At 38.7% G+C, this 27,462-nt stretch overlaps 1 protein-coding gene across 3 annotated transcripts in view; it reads right to left on the bottom strand.

The window, feature by feature from the left end:
• The window catches only part of AGTPBP1 (ATP/GTP binding carboxypeptidase 1), a 188,978-nt gene that overhangs the window by 160,431 nt on the left and 1,085 nt on the right, over positions 1 to 27,462 (bottom strand). The gene's annotated exons all lie outside the window — the stretch shown is intronic.

The raw sequence follows: 27,462 nt of genomic DNA, 5'->3' as shown, positions 1-27,462 counted from the left end.
TGGTATATACACAGGATGGAATGTTATTTAGCCATTAAAAGGAATAAAGTTCTAACACATGCTACAGTATGAATTAACCTTGAAAACATTATGCTAAGTGAAATAAGTTAGAAACAAAACAATAAATATTGTATGCTTCCACTTATATACAATATCTATAACAGGCAAATTCGACTTCCGGGTAAGATGGCGGAAGAGTAAGACGCGGAGATTACCGTCCTCCCCACGGATACACCAGAAATACAGCTACACGTCGAACAACCCCTACAGAACACCTACTGAACGCTGGCAGAAGACCCCAGACCTCCCAAAAGGCAAGAAACTCCCCACATACCTGGGTAGGGCAAAGCGGAGAGATTCCCGCACAGAGGATCGGTGCCGAGCGGCACTCACCAGCCCGAGAGGCTTGTCTGCTCGCCCCGGCGGCGCTGGAAGCTGAGGCTCGGGCTTCGGTCAGAGCGCAGGGAGAGGACTGGGGCTGGCGGCGAGAACTCAGCCGGAAGGGGGCTAATGAGCCACAGCTAGCCGGCAGGGAGTCCGGGAAAACTCTGGAGCTGCCGAAGAGGCAAGAGACTTTTTCTTCCCTCTTGGTTTCCTGGTGCGCGAGGAGAGGGGATTAAGAGCGCTGCTTAAAGGGGCTCCACAGACGGGCGCGAGTCACGACTGAAAGCGCGGAGCCCAGTGACGGGCGTGGGACACTGGGGCTGCTGCTGCCGCTGCCAAGAAGCCTGTGTGCGAGCGCAGGTCACTGTCCACACCGCCCTTCCGGGAGCCTGTGCAGCCCGCCACTGCCGGGGTCCCGGGATCCAGGGGCGGCTTCCCTGGGAGAACGCACGGCGCGCCTCGGGCTGGTGAAACGTCACGCCGACTTCTGCCGCTGCAGGCTCGCCCCGCACTCCGTGCCCCTCCCTCCCGCCCGGCCTGAGTGAGCCAGAGTCCCCGAAGAGGCTGCTCCTTTAACCCTGTCCTGTCTGAGCGAAGAACAGACGCCCTCCGGCGACCTACACGCAGAGGCGGGGCCAAATCCAAAGCTGAGACCCAGGAGCTGTGAGAACAAAGAAGAGAAAGGGAAACCTCTCCCAGCAGCCTTAGAAGCAGTGGATTAAAGCTCCGCAATCAACTTGATGTACCCTGCATCTGTGGAATACATGAATGGACAACAAATCATCCCAAATTGAGGAGCCAGGAGTCAGTGCTGTGCCTCTGAGGTGGGAGAGCCAACTTCAGGACACTGGTCCACAAGAGACCTCCCAGCTCCACATAATATCAAACGGCGAAAATCTTCCAGAGATCTCCATCTCAACACCAGCACCCAGCTTCACTCAACGACCAGCAAGCAACAGTGCTGGACACCCTAAGCCAAACAACTAGCAAGACAGGAACACAACGCCACCCATTAGCAGAGAGGCTGCCTAAAATCATAAAAAGTCCACAGACACCCCAAAACACACCACCAGACGTGGACCTGCCCACCAGAAAGACAAGATCCAGCCTCACCCACCAGAACACAGGCACTAGTCCCCTCCACCAGGAAGCCTACACAACCCACTAAACCAACCTTAGCCACTGGGGACAGACACCAAAAACAACGGGAACTACGAACCTGCAGCCTGCAAAAAGGAGACCCCAAACACAGTAACATAAGCAAAATGAGAAGACAGAAAAACACACAGCAGGAGAAGGAGCAAGATAAAAACTCACCAGACCTAACAAATGAAGAGGTAATAGGCACTCTACCTGAAAAAGAATTCAGAATAATGATGGTAAAGATGATCCAAGATTCTATTTCCCAGATCCAAAATCTTGGAAATAGAATAGACAAAATGCAAGAAACAGTTAACAAGGACCTAGAAGAACTAAAGATGAATCAAGCATCCATTAAAAACACAATAAATGAAATAAAAAATACTCTAGATGGGATCAATAGCAGAATAACTGAGGCAGAAGAACGGATAAGTGAGGTGGAAGATAAAATAGTGGAAATAACTGCTGCAGAGCAAAATAAAGAAAAAAGAATGAAAAGAACAGAGGACAGTCTCAGAGACCTCTGGGACAACATTAAACGCACCAACATTCGAATTATAGGGGTTCCAGAAGAAGAAGAGAAAAAGAAAGGGACTGAGAAAATATTTGAAGAGATTATAGTTGAAAACTTCCCTCATATGGGAAAGGAAATAGTTAATCAAGTCCAGGAGGCACAGAGAGTCCCATACAGAATAAATCCAAGGAGAAATACGCCAAGACACATACTAATCAAACTGTCAAAAATTAAACACAAAGAAATCATATTAAAAGCAGCAAGGCAAAAACAACAGATAACACACAAGGGAATCCCCATCAGGATAACAGCTGATCTCTCAGCAGAAACTCTACAAGCCAGAAGGGAGTGGCAGGACATAATTAAAGTGATGAAGGAGAAAAACCTGCAACCAAGATTACTCTACCCAGCAAGGATCTCATTCAGATTTGATGGAGAAATTAAAACGTTTACAGACAAGCAAAAGCTGAGAGAGTTCAGCACCACCAAACCAGCTTTACAACAAATGCTAAAGGAACTTCTCTAGGCAAGAAACACAACAGAAGGAAAAGACCTACAATAACGAACCCAAAACAATTAAGAAAATGGGAATAGGAACATACATATCGATAATTACCTTAAATGTAAATGGACTAAATGCTCCCACCAAAAGACACAGAGTGGCTGAATGGATACAAAAACAAGACCCATATATATGCTGTCTACAAGAGACCCACTTCAGACCTAGAGACACATACAGACTGAAAGTAAGGGGATGGAAAAAGATATTCCATGCAAATGGAAACCAAAAGAAAGCTGGAGTAGCAATTCTCATATCAGACAAAATAGACTTTAAAATAAAGACTACTAGAAGAGACAAAGAAGGACACTACATAATGATCAAGGGATCGATCCAAGAAGAAGATATAACAATTTTAAATATTTATGCACCAAACATAGGAGCACCTCAATACATAAAGCAAATACTAACAGCCATAAAAGGAGAAATCGACAGTAACACAATCATAGTAGGGGACTTTAACACCCCACTTTCACCAATGGACAGATCATCCAAAATGAAAATAAATAAGGAAACACAAGCTTTAAATGATACATTAAACAAGATGGACTTAATTGATATTTATAGGACATTCCATCCAAAAACAACAGAATACACATTTTTCTCAAGTGCTCATGGAACATTCTCCAGGATAGATCATATCTTGGGTCACAAATCAAGCCTTGGTAAATTTAAGAAAATTGAAATTGTATCAAGTATCTTTTCCGACCACAATGCTATGAGACTAGATATCAATTACAGGAAAAGAGCTGTAAAAAAATACAAACACATGGAGGCTAAACAATACACTACTTAATAACAAAGTGATCACTGAAGAAATCAAAGGGGAAATTAAAAAATACCTAGAAACAAATGACAATGGAGACACGACGACCCAAAACCCATGGGATGCAGCAAAAGCAGTTCTAAGAGGGAAGTTTATAGCAATACAATCCCACCTTAAGAAACAGGAAACATCTCGAATAAACAACCTAACCTTGCACCTAAAGCAATTAGAGAAAGAAGAACAAAAAACCCCAAAGTTAGCAGAAGGAAAGAAATCATAAAAATCAGATCAGAAATAAATGAAAAAGAAATGAAGGAAACGATAGCAAAGATCAATAAAACTAAAAGCTGGTTCTTTGAGAAGACAAACAAAATTGATAAACCATTAGCCAGACTCACCAAGAAAAAAAGGGAGAAGACTCAAATCAATAGAATTAGAAATGAAAAAGGAGAAGTAACAACTGGCACTGCAGAAATACAAAAGATCATGAGAGATTACTACAAGCAACTCTATGCCAATAAAATGGACAACCTGGAAGAAATGGACAAATTCTTAGAAATGCACAACCTGCCAAGACTGAATCAGGAAGAAATAGAAAATATGAACAGACCAATCACAAGCACTGAAATTGAAACTGTGATAAAAAATCTTCCAACAAACAAAAGCCCAGGACCAGATGGCTTCACAGGTGAATTCTATCAAGCATTTAGAGAAGCGCTAACACCTATCCTTCTCAAACTCTTCCAAAATATAGCAGAGGGAGGAACACTCCCAAACTCATTCTACGAGGCCACCATCACCTTGATACCAAAACCAGACAAGGATGTCACAAACAAAGAAAACTACAGGCCAATATCACTGATGAACATAGATGCAAAAATCCTCAACAAAATACTAGCAAACAGAATCCAACAGCACATTAAAAGGATCATACACCATGATCAAGTGGGGTTTATTCCAGGAATGCAAGGATTCTTCAATATACGCAAATCAATCAATGTGATACACCATATTAACAAATTGAAGGAGAAAAACCATATGATCATCTCAATAGATGCAGAGAAAGCTTTCGACAAAATTCAACACCCATTTATGATAAAAACCCTGCAGAAAGTAGGCATAGAGGGAACTTTCCTCAACATAATAAAGGCCATATATGACAAACCCACAGCCAGCATCGTCCTCAATGGTGAAAAACTGAAACCATTTCCACTAAGATCAGGAACAAGACAAGGTTGCCCACTCTCACCACTCTTATTCAACCTAGTTTTGGAAGTTTTAGCCACAGCAATCAGAGAAGAAAAGGAAATAAAAGGAATCCAAATCGGAAAAGAAGAAGTAAAGCTGTCACTGTTTGCAGATGACATGATACTATACATAGAGAATCCTAAAGATGCTACCAGAAAACTAATAGAGCTAATCAATGAATTTGGTCAAGTTGCAGGATACAAAATTAATGCACAGAAATCTCTGGCATTCCTATATACTAATGATGAAAAATCTGAAAGTGAAATCAAGAAAACACTCCCATTTACCATTGCAACAAAAAGAATAAAATATCTAGGAATAAACCTACCTAAGGAGACAAAAGACCTGTATGCAGAAAGTTATAAGACACTGATGAAAGAAATTAAAGATGATACAAATAGATGGAGAGATGTACCATATTCTTGGATTGGAAGAATCAACATTGTGAAAATGACTCTACTACCCAAAGCAATCTACAGATTTAATGCAATCCCTATCAAACTACCACTGGCATTTTTCACAGAACTAGAGCAAAAAATTTCACAATTTGTATGGAAACACAAAAGACCCCGAATAGCCAAAGCAATCTTGAGAACGAAAAATGGAGCTGGAGGAATCAGGCTCCCTGACTTCAGACTATACTACAAAGCTACAGTAATCAAGACAGTGTGGTACTGGCATAAAAACAGAAAGATAGATCAGTGGATCAGGAAAGAAAGCCCAGAGATAAACCCACGCACATATGGCCAACTTATCTTTGATAAAGGAGGCAGGAAAGTACAGTGGAGAAAGGACAGCCTCTTCAATAAGTGGTGCTGGGAAAACTGGACAGGGACATGTAAAAGTTTGCGATTAGATCATTCCCTAACACCATACACAAAAATAAGCTCAAAATGGATTAAAGACTTAAATGTAAGGCAAGAAACTATCAAACTCTTAGAGGAAAACATAGGTAGAACACTCTATGACATAAATCACAGCAAGATCCTTTTGGACCCACCTCCTAGAGAAATGGAAATAAAAACACAGATAAACAAATGGGACCTAATGAAACTTCAAAGCTTTTGCACAGCAAAGGAAACCATAAACAAGACCAAAAGACAACCCTCAGAATGGGAGAAAATATTTGCAAATGAAGCAACTGACAAAGGATTAATCTCCAAAATTTATAAACAGCTCATGCAGCTCAATAGCAAAAAAACAAACAACCCAATCCAAAAATGGGCAGAAGACTTAAATAGGCATTTCTCCAAAGAAGATATACAGACTGCCAACAAACACATGAAAGAATGCTCAACATCATTAATCATTAGAGAAATGCAAATCAAAACTACAATGAGATATCATATCACACCAGTCAGAATGGCCATCATCAAGAAATCTAGAAACAATAAATGCTGGAGAGGGTGTGGAGAAAAGGGAACACTCTTGCACTGCTGGTGGGAATGTGAATTGGTACAGCCACTATGGAGAACGGTATGGAGGTTCCTTAAAAAACTACAAATAGAACTACCATATGACCCAGCAACCCCACTACTGGGCATATACCCTGAGAAAACCATAATTCAAAAAGAGACATGTACCAAAATGTTCATAGCAGCCTATTTACAATAGCCCGGAGATGGAAACAACCTAAGTGTCCATCATCAGATGAATGGGTAAAGAAGATGTGGCACATATATACAATGGAATATTACTCAGCCATAAAAAGAAATGAAATTGAGCTATTTGTAATGAGGTGGATGGACCTAGAGTCTGTCATACAGAGTGAAGTAAGTCAGAAAGAGAAAGACAAGTACTGTATGCTGACACATATATATGGAATTTAAGAAAAAAAATGTCATGAAGAACATAGGGGTAAGACAGGAATAAAGACACAGACCTACTAGAGAATGGACTTGAGGATATGGGGAGGGGGAAGGGTAAGCTGTGACAAAGTGAAAGAGCGGCATGGACATATATACACTACCAAACGTAAGGTAGATAGCTAGTGGGAAGCAGCCGCATAGCACAGGGAGATCAGCTTGGTGCTTTGTGACCGCCTGGAGGGGTGGGATAGGGAGGGTGGGAGGGAGACGCAAAAGGGAGGGGATATGGGAACATATGTATACGTATAACTGATTAAATTTGTTATTTAAAAAAAAACAGGCAAATTCATAGAGATATAAAGTAGATTAGTTTACTGGGGGCTAGTGGCAAGGGTGAATGGGGAGTCACTGCTTAATGGTTGCAGAGTATCTGTTTGGGGTGATGACAAATTTTGGAAATTAGATAGCGATGACTGTTGTATAACATCATGAAAGTAATTAATGCTACTGAATTATAAGCTTAAAAATGGTTAAAATGGCAAATTGTACGTTAAATATATTTTACCACAATAAAAAGATAATTTTTTTAAAAATCAGCATACAATATTTTTTTAAACTAAGTCTACCAAGGCTGCTTTTCAAAAAAATTGAATCCCATTTTAGCTTAAGCCAGTTATTTAACAGAAATTTATTATCATCACCATATGTGGGGTTTTTTTGGTTTTTTTTTTTTTTTTTTTGCAGTGTGTGGGCCTCACACTGTTGTGGCCTCTCCCGTTGGGGAGCACAGGCTCCGGACGCGCAGGCTCAGCAGCCACAGCTCATGTGCCCAGCCACTCCGCGGCATGTGGGATCTTCCCGGACTGGGGCACAAACCCGTGTCCCCTGCATCGGCAGGCGGACTCTCAACCACTGCACCACCGGGGAAGCCCTCACCATATGTGTTTTTAAACATCATAAAAAGGAAAGAGATTAGTCTCCAGAACAGTAAGCTAAGTTTAACTACCTGGTTATTTTTCAAGTAAGGTTGGTTAAAGTCTTTATTTGTATAAATAAAAATAAAATTACTCTTGTACAAGCCATATACCACAAGCCATACTATTGATATCTTGTATAGTAAAAATCTGTAAGACTCCTAGGTCTACTTGGATAAAGTACAAAAATACAGTGGGAAATTTAGGAAAAGGAAAAACTGTTTTTTCTACCTGCACAATTTAGGACAGGAGATCTCTCTTTCACCAGTCAAATGAAGGGAGGTGAACAGGAGGTGGTCAGACAATTACTATATCTAAACTTTCTGTTTACACTAATATCACACCTGTAACCTGAGACCTGAAAATTATATCATGGATCCTCCAAGGTATAAAAATTGAGAAAGGCTAGTCTAGTCTCTTGTAGGCAGGGCTGGTACAGACCAGAACAGGTCCAGTGCGGTTCTAGAGCTGATTAAGTATAGCAGGAGATTCCCGATTACCATGGCCTCCTGACCACATTTTCCTGATTTTAAAACAGCAGTAAAGATCTAAAGGCAATTTCACAATTAGACAGGCCCCTTAGTCAAAAAAAGACAATAACTCCCTGTGTTTCTCAGTTCTGTGCAGAGGTTTTGGAGGTTGTTCCTTTGAAGCTCAATCAAGAGTCTCTTTCTTTAGTTGTCTAAACAATTCTGTAAACCACTTAATACCTGTGCTAGATATTGATTCATTACCCCCTCCTCTCCAAATTCACCCTTTTTGCCTGTACTGTGAAAATGGATTTATGCACTTAAAATACCAATTTCTTTGCCAACTGACATGATATTAAGCTTTGCCAAGAGAGCAATGGAAAGACACTGTGGGGGGAAAGGATTCTGTTTCGTGGTTCCAATGTGCTCACTTGGCTGCAGCAGGCAAGGCTTCTCCAGGACCCACCCCGACAAGGATGGCTTCTCCAGCACCAGATTCCTGCAGCAGTGCAGCTTCTCCAACAGGAGGTTAGGCAGTTTCGTAGCAGAGTGCCGCTGGTGAGTCACCTCCCCAGGAATGCTTTCCCTGGAACCCAAGAGGGCACATAACCAGCAAATTCTCCTAGTGCCACACCTTACCTACTTGACTTGAACGTGCCCTACCTAACCAAGGATAGACTTCAGTGAGCCCTGGGGTTAGAAACTGCTCTTTATATCAGCTATTCTTATATTCTTTAGCATTACCTTGACTTCTTACTGGTAAATCCCATATTGCTCCAGTCCCCTGTTATAGTCAATAATTCTTTTTTGTTGTTGTTGTTGTTGGAGTATAGTTGATTTACAATGTTGTGTTACTTTCTGCTGTATGGCAAAGTGAATCAGTTATACATATAAATATATCCATTCTTTTTTAGATTCTTTTCCCATATAGATCATTACAGAGTACTGAGTAGAATTCCCTGTGCTGTACAGTAGGTCCTTATTAGTTATCTATTTTATATATAGTAGTGTACATATGTCAATCCCAATCTCCCAATTTATCCCTCCCTCCCTTTCCCCCCAGTAACCATAAATTTGTTTTCTACATCTGTGACTCTATTTCTGTTTTGTAAATAAGTTCATTTGTACTTTTTTTAGATTACACATATAAGCAATATCATATGATATTTGTCTTTGTCTGACCTACTTCACCTAGTATGATAATCTCTAGGTCCACCCATGTTGCTGTAAATGGCATTATTTCATTCTTTTTTATGGCTGAGTAATATTCCATTATATATATATATGTATCACATCTTCTTTATCCAATCCTCTATCAATGGACATTTAGGTTGCTTCCATGTCTTGGCTATTGTAAACAGTGCTGCAGTGAACACTGGGGTGCATGTATCCTTTCAGATTATGGTTTTCTCCAGATATATGCCCAGGAGTGGGATTGCTAGATCATATGGTAGTTCTATTTTTAGCTTTTTAAGGAACCTCCATACTGTTCTCCATAGTGGTTGCACCGATTTACATTCCCGCCAACAGTGTAGGAGAGTTGCCTTTCCTCCACACCCTCTCCAGCAATTATTGTTTGTAGACTTTTTGAATGATGGCCATTCTGCCCAGTGTGAGGTGATACCTCATTGTAGTTTTGATTTGCATTTCTCTGATAATTAGTGATGTTAAACATCTTTTCATGTGCTTTTTGGCCATCTGTATGTTTTCTTTGGAGAAATGTCTATCCAGATCTTCTTCCCATTTTTTGATTGTTTTGTTTTGTTTTGTTTTTTGGTTTTGGGGGTTTTTTTTGACATAGAGCTACATGAGCTGTTTGTATATTTTGGAGACTAATCCCTTGTCGGTCACTTCATTTACAAATATTTTCTCCCATTCTGTGAATTGTCTTTTCATTTTGTTTATGGTTTCCTTTGCCGTGCAGACACTTTTAAGTTTAATTAGGTCCCATTTGTTTATTTTTGTTTTTATTTTTCATTACTCTAGGAGGAACTGCCTGTCCTGAATTGTACAAGATAGGTACTACCTGACCCTGATCAGATCAAAAAAGATCTTGCTGTGATTTATGTCATAGAGTGTTCTGCCTATGTTTTCCTCTAAGAGTTTTATAGTGTCTGCCCTTACACTTAGGTCTTTGATCCATTTCGAGTTTATTTTTGTGTATGGTGTTAGAGATCTAATTTTTTTTTTTTTACATGTAGCTGTCCAATTTTCCCAGCACCACTTCTCAGCCTTTTGGTTAAGATCAAGTGTAGTCAATAATTCTTTATACTACTCTTTCCCTGTTAAATTACTGTGTGGCTTCTATCTCCTGATCAGACCCAGACTGATATATCCCAACAATTTTTTAAGCTATTTACTACCCCACAGTAAATAAATCCTCTCTGCTTAAGTTACATCAAGTGGATTCTGTTCTCTATAATTAAATCTTCACTGTTTTCTCTTTGAATAAAGAATTTTAGGGGGTGGGGGTGTGGAAAGATTTTACAATATTCATAACATCATTTTTTTTTAATTAGGAAGTGATACTAATTATACATAGCCAGAGTTAAGAATGGCTACTGAAGATTATATTCCCAGGTCAGGCTATTAAATACTTTAATTGTAATATTAACTTCATCTTAGAGTACTATCATTCCTGTAATGCCTAACCACTATTTTAAAAAATTAGTCCACAGTGAGATACCACTTCACACCTACTAGAATATCTACAATAAAAAACACAGATAATGACAAGTGTTAACAAGGATGTGGAGAAACTAGATCACTTGTACATTGCTGATGGGAAAGTAAAATAATACAGCTGCTTTGAAAACAGTCTAGCAGTTCCTCAAAAGGCTAAACATAAAGTGGCGATAACGACTCAGCTATTCCATCTCTTGGTACATACCCAAAGAAATGAAAATTATATCCATACAAAAACCTGTACACAAATGTTTATAGAAGCATTATTCATAAAAACCAAGAAGTGGAAACAACCCAAATGCCCATCAACTGATGAATGGATAAAATGTGGTATATCCATACAATGTAATATTATTCAGTGACAAAAAGAAACAAAGTACTTATATGTGCTACCTGGATAAACCTTAAAAATATTATGTTAAGTGGAAGAAGCCAGTCAAGAAGGACCACATAATTATATAATTCCATTTATATGAAATATCCAGGATAGCTAAATCTATAGAGACAGAAAGTAGATTAGTGGTCACCTAGGACTAGGAGAGATGGGGATGGGTGTGCGGGAAGAGGCTAAAAGGGTGTGGGGCTTCTTCGAGGGGTAATGAAAATGTTCTAAAACTGACTGTGGTGACGTCTGCACAATTCTGTGAATGTACTGAAATCCACTGAACTGCATACTTTAACTGGTGAAATTGTATGGTATGTGAGTTATATCTCAATACAACTATTTGAAAAAAAAAGCTTAATCTCTGCAGGTACTTTCATAATTCAACCATTCCTAAATTAGGATTAGAGACTTAAATCCCTCTGTACCTCAGTGCCTGCTTCTCATGATGGAATACAATATCCTTTACACAAAAGCAAAACTACAGACCCACCTGGCTCTTGGGGATATGTATTCTGAGTTACTTACCCAAAAGAGGTTTGGGGGAAAAAAAAGCTACACTATGCTGTCACATAAAAATCCACAGTATACACCTCCCTCAGTTGGGGGAAGAGTCTGTATAAATTGATTTTTATATATTTAAATGTGGCTTACACTAGAATTTAATGTGGAAATCTGGCCTTAGCAGAAAATCATACAAGCAAATAAACTTGCTCAAGCTAGCCCACACATAAGGAAAAGTAAACAATTTTGCATATTCTAGCTCAGAAGTACAAAGGTTTGGATCTTCTGAATTTCTGAGATTTTCCTGATCTTTTGCTCTCAACTAGAACTAGTTCCAGAGCCTAGAGAATCTAAAAACTGAAACCCTCAGTTCTCACTGGCTTAAGCCTGGAATCAAGCTCATCAGCCAAGTCAATAAACAGGCACACACACATAAGGCATCAGTATTTCATACATGTAAACTGTCCTAATTTTCATTCCACAAACAAGCCACAGAAGAAATTCTGACACACAGCAAAGGTAAAGCTGTATATTCTAAATATATAAAGACTTCAAATACATGTGGTTTTAAATTTATTTCAAGTCAAACTGCTAAAAAAGAAAAAACGCCAAGAACCATATACTGTTCACACTCCAAAGCCCCATCTAAAATCTTTCAAAAACAATCTGAGGAAATATGATTCCCTTTGACTTGACTTGCTTAAACAACTTGGTCCAGTTCCCATTCAGCCAGAACAACTTCACTAATTTACTCTCATCTGTTTACTAATGGGTCTCCGCACAAGGTATCATTAGACAAAAAACTTCCACTATTTAAAAACGTTTGAGGGCTTCCCTGGTGGCGCAGTGGTTGAGAGTCTGCCTGCCGATGCAGGGGACACGGGTTCGTGCCCCAGTCCGGGAAGATCCCACATGCTGCGCAGCGGCTGGGCCCATGAGCCACGGCCACTGAGCCTGCACGTCCAGAGCCTGTGCTCCCCAACGGGAGAGGCCACAACAGTGAGAGGCCTGCGTACTGCAAAAACAAACAAACAAACAAACAAACAAGAGTTTGGATGGTTCACACACTACTCCACAAAAGATGCTCTGACATTTACAAAGGTCTAATTTGTTCTGCTATGTGATGTTTTAATTATACTACAATTAATAGGGTCTTATTGTTGGAGGAGCAGAATCCAACTACACTTCAATTTAATTAGTTTATTTAAAGTAACTCTTCCACCCAACACTGATTCCAACTGACTATTTTTATACTTAAACAAATGCCAAAATTCCTAAATCCATATGGAAGAAATTAAAATTCTTACCTTGAAGCACATATTTTCCTTGCCTCTAATCTATGACTCTAACCCACTAAAATGATTTAAGTTTTGTTTATTTGTTTATTTGTTTGTTTTAAGGAAAGTACCACAGCCCTAAGTCACCTCCCACTAATATCACAATAGGAATCAAAATATACAGGACATGAGGAACTCAAAAAGCTATCAGGCATATAAGAAACTAATAGCAAAATGACAAAGTTCCTCCTTATGAATAATTACTTTAGATGTAAATGGATTAAACTCTCCAATAGACATTGACAAAAATGGATTTTAAAAACATGATCCAACTATATGTTCTCTACAAGAGACTTACTTTAGATACAAAGGTACAAGAGGGGTTGAAAGTGAAAGGATGGAAAAAGATATGACATGCAAATAGTAACCAAAAGAGATCACGGGTGGCTGTACTAATACCAGACAAAATAGACTTTAAATCAAAGGAGGTTATAAAATACAAAGAAGAACACTATATATTAATAAAAGGCTCAAGAGAGCAAGAAGATATAACAATTATAAACATTCACCTAATAACAGACTATCAAAATATATGAAGCAAAAACTGACAGAATTAAAGGGGAAAATAGACAGTTCTATAATAACAGTTGGCAGTTTCAACACCCTACTCTCAATAATGGATAGAACAATCAGACGGAAGATAAGTAAGGAAATAGAGGACTTGAACAACACAATTAACCAACTAGAGATAACAGACATATATAGAACATTCTACCTAACAACAGATTATACATTCTTCTCAAGTACAAGTGGCACATTCTCCAGAATACATGATATATCAGGCCATAAATTATGTCTCAATAGACTTTTAAAGACAGATAATCATACAAAGTATTTTTCCTAACTACAACAGAATGAATTTAGAAATCAGTAAAAGAAAAATTAGAAAATTTACAAATTTGTGGAAATTAAACAATACGCTCTTAAACAACCACTGGGTCAAAGTAGAAATCCAAAGGGAAATTAGAAATACTTAAAAGACAAATGAAAACAAAAAACACAACATACCAAAATTTATTAGATGCAATGAAAGTAGTGCTAAGGGGGAAATTTATAGCTGTAAACACATATTAAAAAATAAAGATCTCAAATCAACAACTTAACTTTACAATTTAAGGAACTAGAAAAAGCTGAAACCCAAAGCTAGCAGAAAGAAGAAAATAATAAAGACTAGGGCAGAGATAAATGAAACAGTGAATAGAAAAATAATACAGAAAAGCCAACAAAAACAAAAGTTGATTCTTCAAAAAATTTACAAAATTGATGAAACTTTAGCAAGATTAAGAAAAAAGAAGCAAATTACTAATCAGAAAGTGCAGACATCACTGATTCCACAGAAATAAAAAAGATTTTATGAGAGTACTGTGAACAACTGTGCACCAACAAAGTGGATAACCTATGTAAAACTGACAAATTTCTAGAAACCTATTATGTCACAAAGAAATAGAAAATCTGAATAGACCCATAATTATTAAGGAGATTGAGCCAGTAATCAAAATGCTCCCAACAAAGAAAAGCCCCAAACCTGATGACTTCACTAGTGAACTGTACCAAACATTTAAAGAATATCAATGCTTCTCAAATTCTTCAAAAAACTGAAGTGGAGGGAACACTTCCTAACTCCTTCTATGAGGCATCGCCCTGATACCAAAGCCACACAAAGACATTACAAGAAAACTACAGATCAATACCCCTTTGAACACAGATCCAAAAAATCCCCCACAAAATACCAGCAAACTGACTTCAGCAGCATAAATGCAAATCAAAAGCACAATGAGATATCACCTAACACCCATCAGGATGGCTACTATCCAAAAAAAACCAAAAAACAAAAAAACCCACACACAGGAAATAACAAGTGTTGACAAGGATATAAAGAACTTGGAACCCTTGTTCAATGTTGGTGCTGGTGTGAATATAAAATGATGCAGCCGTGATGGAAACAGTATGGTCGTTCCTCAAAAAATTCAAAATAGAATTACCATATGACCCAGCAATTCCACTTCTGAGTATGTACCCAAAAGAACTAAAAGTAGGGTCTTAAAGGAATATGTGCACACCCACGTACACAGCAGCAGCATTATTCACAACAGCCAAAAGGTAGAAGCAACCCAAGTAACTATCAATGGATGAAAAAACAAAAAAATGAACAAATATGGTATATACATACAATGGAATGTCAGCCTTAAAAAGGAAGGAAATTCTGACATGCTACAGCATAGATGAACCTTGACGATACCATACTAAAAGAAATAAGCCAATCACAAAAGAGCAAATACTGTATGATTCCATTCATATAACGTAGATAAAGTAGTCTAATTCAGAGAAAAAACAAATGGTAGTTGCCAGGGGCAGGTGGGAGCATAAGAAATGGGCAGCTATTATTTAATGGATCAAGAGTTTTAGTTTTTCAAGATGAAAAGTTCTAGAGATGGATGGTAATAATGGATGCACAACAACGTGAATTACTTAATGCCACCGAACTGTATATTAAAAATGATTAAGGGCTTCCCTGGTGGCGCAGTGGTTAAGAATCCGCTTGCTAATTCAGGGGACATGGGTTCGAGCCCTGGTCCGGGAAGATCCCACATGCTGCGGAGCAACTAAGCCCATGCGCCGCAACTACTGAGCTTGTGCTCTAGAGCCCACAAGCCACAACTACTGAGCCTATGTGCCACAACTACTGAAGCCCGCACACCTAGAACCCATGCTCCAAACAAGAGAAGCCACCACAATGAGAAGCCTGTGCACCACAATGAAGAATAGACCCCGCTCACCACAACCAGAGGAAAGCCCACGTGCAGCAATGAAGGCCCAACGCAGCCAAAAAATAATAAAATAAAATCATTTATTTTAAAAAGAGATTAAAATGCTAAATTTTATGTTATATATATTTTACCATAATTTCTAAAAATAAATTTTAAAATCAAAATATGGACCAAAAATATGAATGAGTCAGTATGTTAAAAATTGGAAAAAATAAGTTTCAAATATAAACACAAAATTAAAACTGGGGGGGACTGGTTAGATGGTGGAGTTGAAGGACATGCTCTCACTCCCTCTTCTGAGAACACCAGAATCACAATTAACTGCTGAACAATCATCGACAGGAAGACACTGGAACTCACCAAAAGAGATACCCCACATCCAAACACAAAGGAGAAGCCACAATGAGATGGTAAGAGGGGCGCAATCACAATAAAATCAAATCCCATAACTGCTCGGTGGGTGACTCATAAACTGGAGAACACTAATACCACAGAAGTCCACCCACTGGAGTGAAGGTTCTGAGCCCCATGTCAGGCTTCCCAACCTGGGGGTCCGGCAAGGGGAGGAGGAATTCCTAGAGAATCTAACTTTGAAGGCCAGTGGGATTTGATTGCAGGACTTCGACAGGACTGGGGGAAACAGAGACTCCACTCTTGGAGGGCACACACAAAGTAGTGTCTGCATTGGGACTCAGGGGAAGGAGCAGTGACCCCATAGGAGACTGAACCAGACTTACCTGCTAGTGTTCGAGGGTCTTCTGCAGAGGTGGGGGGTGGCTGTGGCTCCCCGTGAGGACAAGGACACTGGCAGCAGAAATTCTGGGAAGTACTCCTGGGTGAGAGCCTTCCCAGAGTCCGACATTAGCACCACCAAAGAGCGCGGGTACGCTCCAGTGTTGGGTCGCCCCAGGCCAAACAACAAACGAAGAGGGAACCCAGCCCCACCATCAGCAGACAAGTGGATTAAAAGTTTGACTCGGCTCTGCCCACCAGAGCAACACCCAGCTCTACCCACCACCAGTCCCTCCCATCAGGAAACTTGCACAAGCCTCTTAGATAGGCTCATCCATCAGAGGACAGACAGCAGAAGCAAGGAGAACTACAATCCTGCAGCCTGTGGAACAAAAACCGCATTCACAGAAAGATAAACGAGATGAAAAGGCAGAGGGCTATGTACCAGACGAAGGAACAAGATAAAACCCCAGAAAAACAACTAAATGAAGTGGAGATAGGCAACCGTCCAGACAAAGAATTCAGAATAATGATAGTGAAGATGATCCAGGACCTCAGAAAAAGAATGGAGGCAAAGGAAAAAGAATGGAGGCAAAGATCGAGAAGATGCAAGAAATGTTTAACAAAGATCTAGAAGAATTAAAGAACAAACAGAGATAACAATACAATAACTGAAATGAAAACTACACTAGAAGGAATCAATAGCAGAATAACTGAGGCAGAAGAACGGATAAGTGACCTGGAAGACAGACTGGTGGAATTCACTGCTGCAGAACAGAATAAAGAAAAAAGAGTGAAAAGAAATGAAGACAACCTAAGAGACCTCTGAGACAACATTAAACGCAACAACATTCACATTATAGCAGTTCCAGAAGGAGACGAGAGAGAAACGACCCCAGAAAATATTTGAAGAGATACAGTCAAAAACTTCCCTAACGTGGGAAAAGAAATAGCCACCCAAGTCCAAGAAGCGCAGAGAGTCCCATACAGGATAAACGCAAGGAGAAACAAGTTAAGACACATAAAAATCAAATTGGCAAAAATTAAAGACAAAGAAAAATTACTGAAAGCAGCAAGGGAAAAATGACAACGTACAAGGGAACTCCCATAAGGTTAACAGCTGATTTCTCAGCAGAAACTCTACAAGCCAGAAGGGAGTGGCAGGACACATTTAAAGTGATGAAAGGGAAGAAACCACAAGCAAGATTACTCTACCCGGCAAGGATCTCATTCAGATTCGATGGAGAAATCAAAAGCTTTACAGACAAGCAAAAGCTAAGAGAATTCAGCACCACCAAACCAGCTCTACAACAAATGCTAAAGGAACTTCTCTAAGTAGGAAACACAAGAGAAGAAAAGGACCTACAAACACAAACCCAAAACAATTAAGAAAATTGTCATAGGAATATACATATTGATAATTACCTTCAAGGTGAATGGATTAAATGCTCCAACCAAAAGACACAGACAGGCTGAATGGATACAAAAACAAGACCCATATATATGCTGTCTATAAGAGACCCACTTCAGACCTAGGGACACATACAGACTGAAAGTGAGGGGATGGAAAAACATATTCCATGCAAATGGAAATCAAAAGAAAGCTAGAGTACCAATATTCATATCAGATAAAATAGACTTTAAAATAAAGAATGTTACAAGACACAAGGAAGGACACTACATAATGATCAAGGGATCAATCCCAAAAGAAGATATAACAATTATAAATATATATGCACCCAACATAGGAGCACCTCAATACATAAGGCAACTGCTAACAGCTATAAAAGAGGAAATAGACAGTAACACAATAATACTGGGGGACTTTAACACCTCACTTACACCAATGGACAGATGATCCAAACAGAAAATTAATAAGGAAACAGAAGCTTTAAATGATACAATAGACCAGATAGATTTAATTGATATTTATAGGACATTCCATCCAAAAACAGCAGATTACACTTTCTTCTCAAGTGCGCACGGAACATTCTCCAGGATAGATCACATCTTGGGCCTCAGTAAATCAAGCCTCAGTAAATTTAAGAAAATTGAAATCATATCAAGCATCTTTTTTGACCACAATGCTATGAGATTAGAAGTGAATTACAGGGGAAAAAAAGTAAAAAACACAAACACATGGAGGCTAAACAATACGTCACTAAATAACCAAGAGATCACTGAAGAAATCAAAGAGGAAATTTTAAAAAATACCTAGAGACAAATGACAATGAAAACACAACAATCCAAAACCTATGGGATGCAGCAAAAGCAGTTCTAAGAAGGAAGTTTATAGCAGTACAAGCCTACCTCAAAAAACAAAAAAAAATCTCAAATAAACAATCTAACCTTACACCTATAGGAACCAGAGAAAGCAGAACAAACAAAACCCAAAGGTAGCAGAAGGAAAGATATCATAAAGATCGGAGCAGAAATAAATGAAATAGAAACAAAGAAAACAATAGCAAAGATCAATAAAACTAAAAGCTAGTTCTTTGAGAAGATAAACAAAATTGATAAACCATTAGCCAGACTCATCAAGAAAAACAGGAAGAGGACTCAAATCAATAAAATTAGAAATGAAAAAGGAGAAGTTCCTACAGACGCCGCAGAAATACAAAGCATCCTAAGAGACTACTACAAGCAACTCTATGCCAATAAAATGGACAACCTGGAAGAAATGGACAAATTCTTAGAGAGGTATAACCTTCCAAGACTGAACCAGGAAGAAATAGAAAATATGAACAGACCAATCACAAGTAATGAAATTGAAACTGTGACTAAAAATCTTCCAACAAACAAAAGTCCAGGACCAGATGGCTCCACAGGTGAATTCTACCAAATATTTAGAGAAGAGCTAACACCCATCTTTCTCAAACTCTTCCAAAACATTGCAGAGGAAGGAACACTCCCAAACACATTATATGAGACCACCAGCACCCAGATAACAAAACCAGACAAAGGTACTACAAAAAAAGAAAATTAAAGACCAATATCACTGAAGAATATAGATGCAAAAACCCTCAACAAAATACAACCAAACAGAATCCAACAACACATTAAAATGATCATACACCACAATCAAGTGGGATTTATCCCAGGGATGCAAGGATTCTACAATATATGCAAATAAATCAATGTGATACACCATATTAACAAATTGAATAAAAACCATATGATCATCTCAAGAGATGCAGAAAAAGCTTTTGACAAAATTCAACACCTATTTATGATAAAACCTCTCCAGAAAATGGGCATAGGGGGAACCTACCTCAACATAATAAAGGCCATATACGACAAACCCACAGCAAACATCACTCTCAATGGTGAAAAACTGAAAGCATTTCCTCTAAGATCAGGAGCAAAACAAGGATGTCCATTCTCACCACTGTTACTCAACATTGTTTTGAAAGTCCTAGCCACGGCAATCAGAGAAGAAAAAGAACAAAAGGAATACAAATTGGAAAAGAAGTAAAACTGTCACTGTTAGCAGATGACATGATACTATACATAGAGAATCCTTAAGATGCCACCAGAAAACTACTAGAGCTAATCAATGAATTTGGTAACGTAGCAGGATACAAAATTAATGGACAGAAATCTCTTGCATTCCTATACACTAATGAAAAATCTGAAAGAGAAGTTAAGGAAACACTCCCATTTACCATTGCAAATACCTAGGAATAAACCTACCTAGGGAGACAAAAGACCTGCATGCAGAAAACTATAAGACACTGATGAAAGAAATTAAAGACAATACCAATAGATGGAGAGATATACCATGTTCTTGAATTGGAAGAATCAATATTGTGAAAATGACTATACTACCCAAAGCAATCTACAGATTCAATGCAATCCCTATCGAATTACCAATGGCATTTTTTACAGAGCTAGAACAAAAAATCTTAAAATTTGTATGGAGACACAAAAGACCCCGAATAGCCAAAGCAGTCTTGAAGGAAAAAAACGGAGCTGGAGGAATCAGACTCCCTGACTTCAGACTATACTACAGAGCTACAGTAATCAAGACAATATGGTACTGGCACAAAAACAGAAATATAAATCAATGGAACAAGATAGAAAGCCCAGAGATAAACCCATGCAACTATGGTCAACTAATCTATGACAAAGGAGGCAAGGATATACAATGGAGAAAAGACAGTCTCTTCAATAAGTGGTGCTGGGAAAACAGGACAGCTACATGTAAAAGAATGAAATTAGAACACTCCATAACACCATACACAAAAATAAACTCAAAATGGATTCGAGACCTAAATGTAAGACCGGACACTATAAAACTCTTAGAGGAAAACATAGGAAGAACCCTCTTTGACATAAATCAAAGCAAGATCTTTTTTGATCCACCTCCTAGAGTAATGGAAATAAAAACAAAAATAAACAAATGGGACCTAATGAAACTTAAAAGCTTTTACACAGCAAAGGAAACCATAAACAAGACAAAAAGACAACCCTCAGAATGGGATAAAGTATTTCCAAATGAGTCAACGGACAAAGGATTAATCTCCCAAATACATAAACAGCTAATGCAGCTCAACATTAAAACAACAAACAACCCAATCCAGAAATGGGCAGAAGACCTAAATAGACATTTCTCCAAAGAAGACATACAGATGGCCAAGGAGCACATGAAAACCTGCTCAACATCAGTAATTATTAGAGAAATGCAAATCAAAACTACAATGAGGTATCACCTCACACCAGTTAGAATGGGCATCATCAGAAAATCTACAAACAACAAATGCTGGAGAGGGTGTGGAGAAAAGGGAACCATCCTGCAGTGTAGGTGGGAATGTAAATTGATACAGCCACTATGGAGAACAGTATGGAGGTTCCTTAAGAAACTAAAAATAGGGCTTCCCTGGTGGCGCAGTGGTTGAGAGTCCGCCTGCCAATGCAGGGGACACGGGTTCGTGCCCCGGTTCGTGAAGATCCCACATGCCGTGGAGCAGCTGGGCCCGTGAGCCATGGCCGTTGAGCCTGCTCGTCTAGAGCCTGTGCTCCGCAACAGGAGAGGCCACAACAGTGAGAGGCCCGCATACCGCAAAAAAAAAAAAAAAAGAAACTAAAAATAGAATTACCATACGATCCAGCAATCCCACTGCTGGGCATATACCCATAGAAAACCATAATTCAAAGACACATGCACCCCAATGTTCACTGCAGCACTATTTACAATAGCCAGGTCACGGAAGCAACCTAAATGCACATCAACAGACGAATGGATAAAGAAGATGTGGTACATATATACAATGGAGTATTACTCAGCCATAAAAAGGAATGAAATTGGGTGATTTGTAGATATATGGATGGATCTAGAGGCTGTCATAGAGTGAAGTAAGTCAGAAGGAGAAAAACAAATATCATATATTAACGCATATATGTGGAACCTAGAAAAACTGTACAGATGAACCGATTTGCAGGACAGAAGTGGAGACACAGATGTAGAGAACAAACGTATGGACACCAAGAGGGGAAAGCGGCAGGGGGTGGGGGTGGTAGTGTGATGAATTGGGCGATTGGGATTGACATGTATACACTGATGTATATAAAATGGAAGACTAATAAGAACCTGCTGTATAAAAAAATAAATAAAAGAAAATTTGGACCAAAAAAAATAAAATCTGTTAAAAGGGAAAAAAATTTAATTTAATTTAACTAAAAAAAAATTAAAACTGAAGAGATGAAATTAACAGATGAAAGAGACATTTTCAAGGCAAAGAAAAAAATCCCAGAACTCCAGAATTGTAGCAGGCTTCAAAGATCTTGTGGAAGTCAAATTCCTTCACTCTGTAAATTAGGAGAGAAGCTCCTCAGTGAAGTTAGCTGTCTTGCATCAACTATCATCAGTCAGTTCTGCCTACATTCAACAAGAAGCTGTGCCTACCATAAATTAACAAATCTGGAGTTTTTGTCAAAAATAGCATTCTTTTCAATTCATTAAACTATTATATGTAGACAGTGTTAACATTTTTATTACTATTATTCTACCATAAATCCTTCATTGACATTATTATTATTATTATTCCCAATGTAACCTATACCCTTATAATCATAATCGTAAATCATTTTCCCCATAGGGAAAAGATGTGACACAAAGACAGCAAGTGCTGGGCACCTCTCCTTAGGATGGTTCATCCTCAGCATGAGTTAAATGAGAAATGAAGGGAGCTAAGTAGTTTGTCTTTTTTTTTTTCCAGCTTATGAGCTGGGTATCAAGCGAGTTTTCCATACTGTGCCTTCACTATATTTGCCTAATATGTAAAATCCAAAAAAAAATAGATTTGAACATTTATGTGGAAATGTACTACCAAATCTTCTTGTTTTAAAATAGTATAATTTCAAAATACTAATAATATAGCCCCCTTGTATCAGCACTTGACTAAAACCCTAAGAAACCTCTCAACTTTCTATGAATAACCTTTACTCTGCTTAAATTTTTTTTTTTTTAAAGAAGGCCTTTACAGGGACCCAAAAGTCTGAAGCAAAAATAGACTAGGAATAGTTACTACCACTTCCCTTCCTAATCAAAGTTTGGTAGAAATCCCCTATGATTTATACTATAAGTCCTCAAAGTGTGGTCTGTGGAACCCTGGGGTCCCAACACCCTTTTAGGGGGTCCACAAAGTCAAAACTATTTTTATAATAATACTAAAACATTATTAGCCTTTTTAACTATATTAGCATTTATACTAATAGTGCAAAAGCAATGGTGTGTAAAATTTCTGGCACCTTGGAACAAATTATAATGGTGGCACCAAACTGTACTGTTATTAGTGATTGTATTTTCACCATCAAGCACAAGCAATTATAAAAAAAAAAGAGTCTGTTTCACTTAAGAATGTCCCTGAAATAGTAAAAAAAGATATTAATTTTACTAAATCTTGGCCCTTGCATACATATTCTTTTAATGTTCTATGTGAAAAAATGGTTAAGTATGCATGAAGCCTTTCTTGCTATATACTAAATTATAATGCTTGACAGCTGTCTCAAGGAAAAGTGCTTCCGTAACTGAATTGAGAGCTTGAATTAGCCTTTTTCATTAGGCACCACCTTTACTTAAAAGAATGACTTAGGTATTTTGGCAGAGGTTTGCTCAGAAATGAATGAAGTCTATTTCTCACTTACAGGAAACAACTGACAATCATATTTGTTGCCAATGATAAAATTTGAGCTTTCAAGCAAAAATTAGATTTCTGGAAAACTCATATCCACCATCATGTCACAACTGGGACAGCTTCCCAATAACTTGTTTCTGATGGAATAGGTGGTGATATTGATATTAACAAACATGATTTTTTTAATATTTTATAATGAAAAGTAACTCACTGAACCAATATTTACAAATGACCAGGGCATGATGTTATAAATTCAGGCATGGGCATTAGGTCCACTCTAAGTTCAGACCAATGGATTTTAACATAACATTATTAAAAAGTCCAATGTTACGATTTCAGATTCCATACTGCAACTGTCAGGGAGGAAGAAAACTTTCCTCTACCCTTCTTCTAGGTTATTCTGGCTGGTCTAAGAATTAAATTGGCATGAGACAGATTAACAGGAGAAAAGCAAATTTAATTTCATATGTATGGGAATCCCATCCACATGAGGGGTCAGAGACCCTACATACATCAGAGCTTCAAAGACAGAATGGTAAAATGAAGTGTGTACGTCATCCTGAGCTACAGAATGGGATAGGGGCCTGGGCCTTCCAAGAACTAAGGTCATTCACAGGACAATAAGAAGAGGAGATGTTTGACAATATGATGTTTGTCTGCCATATAGATGGGGCCACTAGGATAAAATTTATCTCTGGTAATAACTCTTTTTCTGGGAAAAATCCCCAATTTAAATTCTTCTAGGTAGTTAAGGAAGGGGCAGTAGTTTCCCTTGAACAGGCAGTTTCTCAACTGCCTTTAGCTCAAAATAATCCACACTCAAAAGTGGCACATTTTGGGGAGGTTCATTCCAAACCTTTATATAACTAACTAAAAACTGTCATATGCTGAGTTTTGATGTAGTACCAAACAAGTATATCCATAATTATCTGGAGGCTATCAAAATATCCCTTCCTTTTTCAGCCATTAATTGTGTGAGGCTGGATTTCTCTCTGTATATATACTTCAACCCGAACAATATATTGCAATAGACTGAATGCAGAAGCAGATATGAGAATCCCTCTGTTTCTATTAAACCAGACATTAGAGGTTTACAAAAGCTAGAATGCCAGTCTTCTCACTCCTTTATTTATTCTTGAAAAATAGTCATCTTTCACTAAAAAATACGTTTATGTTAACATGTAATGGGTTTATAATGATCATTTTAAGTGTATTAATAAAAATTTTGCACCTTTGCTTTAATTTATAATATATAATCCACAAAAGCTTTTTGTGGTGCTCAATAATTTTTCAAGAGTATAAAAGGGTCCTGAGACCAAACATTTGAAAGCACCTGGTGTAAAGAACAAAGTATTAATATCAGATCCCTGCAAACCAAAAAGAATGAGAAGTACATTTTAAAAAATTTGTTTTAGTTTTCCTAGGAAAATTACATGAAAACTGAAAAGGAACACAATGGCAAATCAAAACTAACCTCATTCTAAGTAACATCAATACAGAATTTAAAAAGAAAAGAATGCTTAGATGAAAGTGATTTTGTATATCCTGGAAACATGCAATATCTTGATCAGATAAACACATAAATATATCCATTAATAGTTTGATAGATAATATTTTTGATAGCTGCACATGACAGCCAAAGAAACATGCAATCACAAACTCAGAAACAGGTGATTAAAATAGCAGCCACCACCACCATGAGGGAGACAATCCAAGGTTCTGTCAGAAGGGACAAACAGGGATACTACAGCCACTCTCCGGCAGCATCTCAGGGCACCCAGCTCAGGGTCTAGCTGTTCTAAACTAAACAAATTACATGCTTCCAAGTCAGGACAGTAACACTAAGCTCTCACTTAGCCCCAAAAGAGCAAATGGGTCATTGTGGAATTAATCTGGAATAACAGTGTTCGATCAGCCCAAAGCCCCTTTTCGGCTTACTAGATCCCTTGCACTGAGGAAAAACACTAGCAATATTTACTGAGCATTTACTATGTGCCAGGCATTGTGGGCTAAGCACTTTATATGTATTAACTCATTTAATATTCAAGATCAGCTTAAGAGTATACACCATAATTATCCCCATTTTTGGAGTTGAGAAAATTGAAGCACAAAGAAGATAAACAACTTGCTCAAAGCAAAGCCAGGATTCAAATCCAGCCTGTCTGGCTCTGAGGCCCAGCCCCTTAGCCACTACACTGTAGTACACAGAGGCACAGTAACCAACAATAATATATAAAGTTTAAATTCAGTGTCCACGGTTGACAATTTCTGTTGTTTACACTGAGACCTACTGCCTAAGAGAAGCTCCCAATTTGCAGAGAGCCCTCTGACAGGTCATCCATTACTACCCATGCACTGTTCAACTTCCAGGTATTAAGGGGCTTCGAGCAAGAAAAGTAGATTTTGGAAGGTGAAACTGTGGAAGAGATTTTTTTTTTTGTCCAAGATATAGAATATAATACAAATTAGATGATTTCACACGTCTGGGACCTCTTTTTCTTCCACTATTGAAAATAAAACTGTTATTATATAAGAATCTAGCTAGACTATTCCAAAGAGAATAATGCCTCAATTCAAGTGAACTAAAAAAGCTTTATAAAAACTGCTTTTACAAAAGCTCAGATTACACTATACATTTAAATGTTTTGCAACGTGGCTGATTACAAGGGTAGCTCTATGTCTATACTTTTCATTTCAGTGCTCAGAGTGAGACTGCAGTTCTAAGTATGTGTTGAAGCAATTCAAGGCAGAGTTTTGAGGTCATTAAAAATGAACCTAGGGGCTTCCTTGGTGGCGCAGTGGTTGGGGGTCCGCCTGCCGATGCGGGGGACATGGGCTCGTGCCCCGGTCCGGGAAGATCCCACATGCCGCGGAGCGGCTGGGCCCGTGAGCCATGGCCGCTGAGCCTGTGCGTCCGAAGCCTGTGCTCCGCAACGGGAGAGGCCACAACAGTGAGAGGCCCGCGTACAGCAAAAAAAAAAAAAAAAAAAAAAAAGAACCTAGGGCTTCCCTGGTGGCACAGTGGTGAAGAATCCGCCACAACTACTGAGCCTGCGCTCTAGAACCCGCAAGCCACAACTACTGAAGCCCGCGCACCTAGAGCCCGTGCTCTGCAACACGAGAAGCCACCGCAATGAGAAGCCCTCGCACCGCAACGAAGAGTAGCCCCCGCTCAACGCAACTAGAGAAAGCCCCCGCACAGCAACGAAGACCACAATGCAGCCAAAAATAAAATAAATAAATTTTTTTAAAAATGAACCTATAACTTCACTGTAGAAATTAATTCAAGCAAAGTGGAATGGGAAACAGAATAAATCATGTTACAACTCAGCCTTAAGGATGAGAAATAAGGAGGGGATAAGGTACTGCTAACTATCTCACAGTAATTACATAGGAAAATGCTTACAGATCTTTCAGGGTTTTGTTTGGTTTTAACATTTGGCACACGTTTTAAATAACACGCCTTAAATAAACTACTACTTTTTTGGCCTACTGAACTGAAAACATTCCACAATACAATTATAAAAATCAGTTTCTGGTTTTCTCAGGGGAAAAAAAAAAGACAATTTATAAGACGAATTCAGAGGTTAACAAAGAAAGAGATAACCGGATTTACATAAAGATTCCAACACGGGGGCTCCCTGGTGGCGCAGTGGTTGAGAGTCTGCCTGCAGATGCAGGGGACACGGGTTCGTGCCCCGGTCCGGGCAGATCCCACATGCCGCGGAGCGGCTAGGCCCGGGAGCCATGGCCGCTCAGCCTGCGCGTCCGGAGCCTGTGCTCCGCAACGGGAGAGGCCACAACAGTGAGAGCCCAACGTACCGCAAAAAAAAAAAAAAAAAAAAAAAAGATTCCAACACGAACATAAATGCTAAGTGAAAATGAGTGATCCAGAAGACTATTAAAGTCCCTTCTACCTACAAACTGTCGTACATCATAAACACTGCTACAATTTTGAATACCTGAAAGAAAAAAAAAAACACACTGAATTAATATTGCCAAAGAAAATTTCGAATGAGTCTTAACAACATATTAGGTCATCGGCAGTACTAGAC

Source organism: Mesoplodon mirus (genome assembly GCF_964341445.2).
Source record: "Mesoplodon mirus genome assembly, chromosome: 1".
Taxonomy (NCBI): Eukaryota; Metazoa; Chordata; class Mammalia; order Artiodactyla; family Ziphiidae; genus Mesoplodon; species Mesoplodon mirus.
The sequence above is the reverse complement of the archived record's forward strand: the minus strand, read 5'-3'. Positions and strand labels throughout refer to the sequence as shown.